Genomic DNA, 8638 nt, shown 5'->3' on the forward strand with positions numbered 1-8638 from the left:
TTTAATACATACTATTTACATACATACATACATACTATTTGTATGTATGTTCAAAATGTTTATGTTATGATAATTTTCAATTTAACTATTTAGTTACACTTCTATTCTTTCCTTTCAATTCACAAACAAATTTAATAATTTACAAAAAAATCTATATTTTACTGTTAATTAAACTTAAAACAGAAAGTGTAAGTGTTTTTTTTCCCATATAAATACAAACAAATCACCTGAACAATAGTTTCTCCATTATTCATGAGAGGGAGCATCAATAGTTGAAAATGCTCTATAAATTAAATAAGACACTTATGTTCACTTAACAAAATCATTAATTTATAATTATGCATAAATAATTTATATTAATAAATATAAATTACATATAAATTTGCATATCATATCTCTTTCCAAAAAGATTGACAATGTAATGTAATATAATATGTAATATAAGTGATTGTATATGATTATAAATCATATACAATCACTTATCATGTTCAACTGAAAATATTTTAAGATACAGATGCCTAATCAATCAGAAGATAATACAGTAAATTTGTATTTTAATTTTGCTTAAATAAAATATTCAGTAATAGTAAGAAAATCAACACCTTACATTCAGTAGGGCCTAAATGGTAATATGGTTGATAAATGATTTACATTTATCATTTTAAATCAAACAAAATCATCAAATATATAACTTCAATTTCTATTGTGGCTAAAATAGTTATTACAGTATTTTACAGTATTACAGTAAATAGTTATTACAGTTATTTTAAACATTAATTAATATACATAGTTTTATTAAAACATAAATTTATGATTAAATTAATATTAATTAATATTTACTAACAGCAAAATTTCTACGTTTTGCTGGATTTTGATATTGGTGAGTGTTATTTTTATTAATATTACTTTTCTATCTACAGACTTTATTTATTGATATAACAGTTTATAGTATACTACTAAATAACTATAATACAGTAAATAATTTAATTTAAATAGAAATAATCTTTTATTTCAGTAAAAAATATTGTATTAATTTTCATTTTTATATTTATACAGTAATTTAAATTCCATCATATGTGAATCAATAAAATATCAAATATTACCTTCTTGACATGAGTTTTATTGTAATTTATATTAGAACAAATTAACTAATAATTACAAGATGGAATATATATTCATTATACTGTACTATATAATAATAAGTAATTAAATCTATTGAATATTTTATTTAATTAAAATTTCCCGTCAATTATATTGATAATGTTACTTGATATGTTCAAATAAAAATCATTAAGTCAATAACACACAAAAAAGTAGATATCATATGGTTTGCATATTTTCATATTCTGCATTTTTGAGAAGTAATTTCACTGATTCAAAGTCAACAGAAACTGTACATGTAAATTACTTGAATGTGCACTTTTTATTTTGTTTGGAAAGATGAGCTTGTCTTGTTTTTGTTCCTATTCTATTCTATAAATTAAACTGATGGGGATTCTCAGCTAAAAAAATTTTAAATAAGAAATTGATTATTTCAAAAAGTTACTTATTTTTATTCTCAAGACCATCCCCTAGTGCTTAGGCAACTCCTGAATGATGGCAATTAAAAAGGTGGAACAATGTTAAAATTAAAAAAAATAAACGAATAAACGAATTTTTATAATTTTTTCTTATTGATTACTTTAGTTATAAAGGTTTGTTGATTTAAAATCAGAAATTATGCAAATCTTTTGACAGGCAATATTCTTTGTAAGGAGGCACATTGTATTAGGTCAGGGGTCACCAAACTTTTTTGATCGTTGACCCCTACAACTTTTCAAAACCTCACATCGACCCCCACCAAAAAGTATGTTACAAGCAAAAGAAAATATCTTATTTTAATACTTTTCTTTTAATTTTACATTTTTTACATTTATTTTATATATGTGAAATACTAAAATTAAACGAACAGCAGCTTACTGTTATTAAGCTGCTGTTCATTTAATTTTAGTATTTCACATATATAAAATAAATGTAAAAAATGCTATAGAGCTATAGAGATGCTAATAATGTCAGCATATTACAAATCAGATAAAAAGCTTCAAATGCTGCAAATACTTGACATGTACTATGTAAGTAAGAACCAGAACACGGACTTGGCAATTTCTGTCTATCCTGTGCAACTTGATCTGTAGCCATTTTACACATTAACAGGTAGCTGTACTATTAAATTCAATGAAATAATATTCAATAACATAATAATATGTATAGTTATATTTGTGATTTTTAGTTTCAATTTTTCAATCGACCCCCCCAATAATGTTATATCAATCCCTGGGGGGGTTGATATTGACCACTTTGGCGACCTCTGTATTAGGTGGTATACTGAAACTAGCCTGAGGACAGCACATCTGTTAGGCCAAGGTTCCACTACTGTAAAAACAGCGTAAAACCCCTTGCCGTAAAAGCTTTTAATCACGTGACCCTGATATTTTACGACCTGCTCGGGCATAAAATATTTTACGACGAGGGATTTTACACCATTTTTACAGTAGTGGAGTCTTGGCCTTAGGCACAATACTGCTTAAACTGAAGATACTTCACTAATAACTGAAAATACTTAATATTCCTATAATTATATGTTTTCAAACTGTGGATAATTTTTAACTTTTATTCGTACTTATCAAAATCTATAGATCATTTTTATAAAATCAAATCAAGATCTTAATTAAAATGTGTCAAAAATGGAAGTATAATACTGTATAAAATTAATACAATGTAATGAAAATATCACAAAAACACATCATTTTTCTACTTTTAGCAAAAAATTCATGCTCTTAATATATAGTTTGTTTGATTTTTCTCTAACATATATTACAAAAATAATTTTATCATTAATATTATAAATCTATTATAATGATCAATAGACTTATAATAATAAATTACAACATTTATTTTGTTATTATAAATTTAATAGTATTTAAATATAACATTAGTTTTGGTATTATATAATCAAAATGTTAATCTTAATATACTTGAATACAGTATTTTACTACAATACTCCATATTGTTTACAACAGTAAAATCTGAAAGAAAAACATTAAATTTCAATATACAGCTAAAAGTAACAATGTTTGCTGGATACAATCACTTATTTTGGTGACCACTAAAAAGGGGTTTATAGAGGGATAAACAAATTTGTTATGTCTTAATCCAACATTCACCAGAGGACAAGAACTACTCAGAAGTCAAGTCTTCTGAGTAGTTACATAAGTAAATATTAAATTTCATATATACAAAGTTAAATATTTTATATAACAGCAAGTTCATAACTTTACCATATTATTTTCATTTAAAAATCAAAATAAAAACCTAAATCTAGAATAATATAAAATAAACATAGCAGAAGTTATTTAACCCTTCATAATTACAATTAATATAAGTTTTACTTGTCACGTCCTATTTACTATAATTACTTATAAAAAACAGGTATGGTACACAGTTAAGCAGGTCATATCAATAAGTGCTATTTCAAGAAATGTAACAGATATAAATCTACATACCTGTGTTTTTAATAATGCTGGAATACTGTTAAAAATTTTTAAATTCTATGTGTATTATTAATATTTAGTAGTAGTATAGTATTAGTAGTATTTTTACAATACAGAAGTAGACCCAATTCAATTGAAAAAAAATTTTGATATTGTAATGGCTAGTTTAATTATCAACTTTGACTTTTTATTCAGTTGAAAAGTTATTCAAACAACTTTATATTAATGTCTAAATTTTACTTAATAAAAATATGATGTAAAATATTGCAATTACAATTAGTTATAAAAGATGGAGAGACACTATTTTATGTAAAAAAATCTAGCAACGAGAGTTGCATAACTTTCCTGCTGTTATGACTTTTTATTAAAAAATCTTTTATATTATTAAGCAAAAAATAAGTGTGGGGACACCATCTGTTATCAGATTTTGTCATAAACTTTTTATATTTTTAATTACTATAAAATGGCAAAAAGCTCAGTTTTGAGGGTAGGAGTGAGTTTTATAAAAGAGCGTAAATGTTAATGAATAAAATCATTAAGTTCTACCCCTCTCAAGATACATGGCCCCATCTAGCTCCCCACCCTCTCAACCTTTCACCACCAAAACTTAAATAGCATCAATGCCCTCACATACAAGCCACCATGCCAAATTTTGTTTCTTAATCTTTACCCCATCTTGAGATATTAAGCAAAATAGATGCCAACACATACACAGAATTTTTTTGCTGATTTTTGACTTTTTTGGATTCAGGAAGTCTCAAAACATGGAGATTTGCAAAAAAAAAAAAACTCAGAAAGTCAAATTTGTCACAATTCCCATTGTGCATTAGAACCAGAAAAAAAGTTGGCTTAATGCAGACTTGTTCATGTCATTTGCTTTTCATTCTGCTTGGTAATTCACATGTATTATGACATCAGTATAGACATGATACATTGTCCCTCCCACTACATTCAGTTTAACTTTAGTTTTGGAACTGTTTGGTGTCTTTTCAGCTACAGAAAACTGAATGAATGATGTCCAGCAGATAAATTTCCTATAAAACTGTTTAAGCAGAGTGATCCACTATCCACTATGCTGAAGAACACATATAGATAAACAACCATTCACCACACCAGGATATAGCTAATAATATACTCTGAACTGGTTACTGTGTGCACATAAACAAACAAAAAACAAACATTTTCAAACTCTATCCAAGTTCTTCATCAGGCTTTGTAACAACTACCCAATGGATCTTTGTAAAAGCTTTTTGGAATAAAGCTTCCAATGTTACATCAACATGCATACATTATAAAGAGGAAATGGTTTTATCTATGGCCTGGCAAGAGTTGATTGACAACACTGTTTAACTGTTCCTTGAGTCCCAGTACGGCAACTAAATGCACAGGCGTGACATGGTTTTAATTTTTTCAAACTTATATTCGAACGCTTGTTCTAATTTTTTATTCCAAAAAGTTATTACGAAGATTCATCAGGTAATCGTCACAAAGCCTGATGAAAAACTCATATTGAGTTTGAAAACATTTGTTTTTGTTTTGTTTATGTGTACACCATAACTAGTTCGGAGTGATGATCACATACAGATATTCCAGTATGATACAACATATATAGTAAACTAGCTTACCCATCGCGCATTGCTGCGATCTCAGAAGAAACGAAATTCAAGCAAACTCGTTATGATAAAATTCAATTTACATTTTATTATTTTTATTGAAACTTATTATTATTCATTTTCATTGGGAAACATTTCAAAGTGTCGTTTCAATTCTATTTATTTATTGGAGTGTTTGTGGATACACGATACTTTTTGTTTTTCCCTCTGGTGTGTACACGAATAAATCGGAAGGTTTTTCGACGCGTGAGCCGGCCACATACAGTTGTTTATGTGAGAAGCACGGATTCTTTAAATTTAGCCCACACACTCGCTGCGATTGTCAGAAGTGCGATATTCCCCATTTTTATATATATTTTTAAATCCTTTATAATTTTCATTATTTAATTGCTCCTTCCTTTCTTCCTTGGTATGTTGTGAAATATCTGATAGTTGGATAATAAACAGTTTTATTGTAATTTGTCTTTTTAAATTATTTTGAGTCGATATTAAAATTTGGAAAAGGGGGATACCTAGATCGATAAAATACACAAATTTCTTCCTACAACTTCGGTTGTTGTTCGTAGTACAGTTAAGGTTTTAACGAAGCTCGAGCGAATACATAATTAGCAAAAAAAGTTGAAATAAAGTGATTAAACAAAAATTATTATAAATATCGTAAATAACAGTTCACAAATGCATATATAGAGATATTTTTTGAAGGGGGAAATGGTCTTCACAATTTGAAATCAATCGAACACACTGTGCGCGAATGCTCGTGTAAACGCGCGCCATCTATCGTAGGATAAATGTACTTCGCGGGAGTATATTAAAAAATTAAAAAAACTTTCCAAAGTTTTATGGCAATCGTACTATGCCACAAACCTTCGCCAGAGTATATTAAACAACTTCCCAAAGTTTCATGGCAATCAGATAAATGGTGTGGTAATGACAGACACACATACATTCATTTTTATATATATAGATTTAATGCTTGTGCATACCAACATGAAATCTCAACTGTTAAAAATTTCATCATGCAGTAATCTTAACTAAATTGGTATGTAGATCTTCTATACCTGATAACAAAGTCATAAATCAATAGATTTGAAAATGTGGACATAGTGTGAAGCACTATAAACATGAAAATAAAACAATTTTCAAAACATGAATTTATTACTGCTAAATGCATAAATTTTTTGTACTTTCAATACAGGGTACTGTTGATCTGATGCATATCTTCTGTAAGTTCAAAAATGTTTGTCAAATTTACATTAAAATGATTTACTGAATGGAAAAGATTTTGATGTAATATAGGTACTGTACACATTACATTTATAAGCTAATTTTTTTTTGGATTTTGATGTCTCAAAACTCAGATGTGCATTAGACTTGAATATTTTATTAAGAAAAATCTAACGAGCCTGTTATTTAAAATGTATTATCATGCATTAACTACGCTTCAATGGGCAATATAGGCTACTTAATTTATATAAACATTAGCTACTCTTCTTGAATTTCCTGAAATCTGTACTCTGCAATTCTTCAATCTCTATTTTCTCATAGAAAGTAGTCCATCATGCTTGGTAAGGGAATTTTTAATAAGAATAATAAAATTTAATTTATTGACTTAAAACATTCGGTGCCATTTTAAGAACTCATCATTTAAATTTCTTCTATCCATTTGAATATTTAGCACACAGTAACTTCTATCTGCCCAATATTAGGAAACATTTTTATGGTGTGTGAATTTCATAGTATTGATATTTTTCTTTTTATTTTAAAATTTTAAAAAATTTAAAAATAAAAACAAAAATAAAAATACTATGAAATTAAATTAATATTAAATTTCTATATATTTTTTCAGTCTACTATTGAAATAAATGTCTAACAATAAATAACCTGTCTGTATTACTTTTATGATTTGCCTATCACTCTTCTACCAATTATGAAAAAATCTTAGGTGTCCAGTACTAGGTGAGCTTACCCTAAGTGTATAAGTAAATACACGAGGCCAATGTACAGTCACTTCTCAACTTACAAAAGGGTTTGGTTCCGCAATGTCAGACATAAGTCGAAATGGTTGTAAGTCGAATTTCATACAAAAATAAATAATATAATTATAATAGACATATGTATTCCTATTATTTCCGATTTTTAATTGTTAACTACATATAAGTAAATAATTACATACATAAATAAGTCCAAGTTTGTTTGGACAGTCTGTTGTTTCTTTTTGTTACAAATTCCATTATAACAGGCAAATGCTTGGTGAATGTTGCGTTGAAAATCTATCATTGTCTGAATCCATATTTTCAAAATTTTTTAATTACCTCATTGATTTTGCCAAAAGCTGATGCCATTTCTTTCAGCACAAATTTTTTGGTTGGTTCTTCGTGTTCATCTAGTTCTTTTAGTTCCATTACACTTTTATCTGCAACTCGTTATTCCTTAATCTCAATCAGGTTTGTGAGTTCCTTCACATTATTTTCCAAAAGTTGATTTACATCTTCATTATCAACTTCCAGATTTAATTGTTGAGCAAATTGCACAACAACATTACCTATCTCTTCTATTTCCTCTTGTCTATTAAAGTTCATATTGTTATTGACTTTTTTAAGAGTTTGTTCCATATGCCATTCATATATTTCATTGTTACATTGGACAATCCTTCTGACATATTGCCTGAAAAATGTTATAATTTTTCCAAAATTCTCTCAATGTCTGATTCTTCTCAGTTCCTACAATTGCTTGGAAGAAAGTGATTCTTAAATAATGCACTTTAAAATTAGAAATACACCCTTGATTCATCGAATGTAGTTTGCTTGTGGGGTATCAGATGGTAAATAAACCACTTTTATGTTTGGATGAGACTCTCCTAAGTGTGGAAGGTGACCTTGAGCATTGTCAAAAAGCAATGTCTTTCTCATCACAATATTTCTTTACTTCTGCAACAAAGTAGTTGTTAAACCAGTCTTCAAAAAGGCATTGTGTCATCCACGCCTTCTTATTGGCACAATAATGTAGTGGTAATGTGTCCTTACTGATTCCTGTGAAGACTCATGGATTTTGGGAATGATGTATCATAAATGGTTTCAATTTATAACTAGTGATATTTCCACCCAACAAAAGGGTAGCACGATCCTTAAATGCTTTAAAACAGGGCATTTAGCTTCTTTTTGAATGTATGTTCATTTGGGCATTTTTTTCCAATATAATGCTGTTTCATCCATATTAAAAATTTGTTCCTGCATATAATTTCCTTCTTCAAGCATCACTTCAAAATTGTCCTTGATGATTTCAGCAGCTTTCAAATCTGCACTTGCTGCTCTCCACAAATCTTCACATTATGGAAGTTTTCACATTTTTTAAACCTTTCAAACCAGCCGGAGTTTGCACTGAATTTTTGGTCATAATTGTCACCCTGCTCCTTCTTTAAATCTTCAAAAAAACTGCGCACTTTAGTTTGGATGGTCATGAGACTTAGAGGAACATTCGTTTGTAATAAATCTTCCA

The sequence above is a fragment of the Centruroides sculpturatus genome, unplaced genomic scaffold, assembly GCF_000671375.1.
Source record: "Centruroides sculpturatus isolate CEXI.00-Female unplaced genomic scaffold, Cexi_2.0 scaffold246, whole genome shotgun sequence".
Classification (NCBI taxonomy): domain Eukaryota; kingdom Metazoa; phylum Arthropoda; class Arachnida; order Scorpiones; family Buthidae; genus Centruroides; species Centruroides sculpturatus.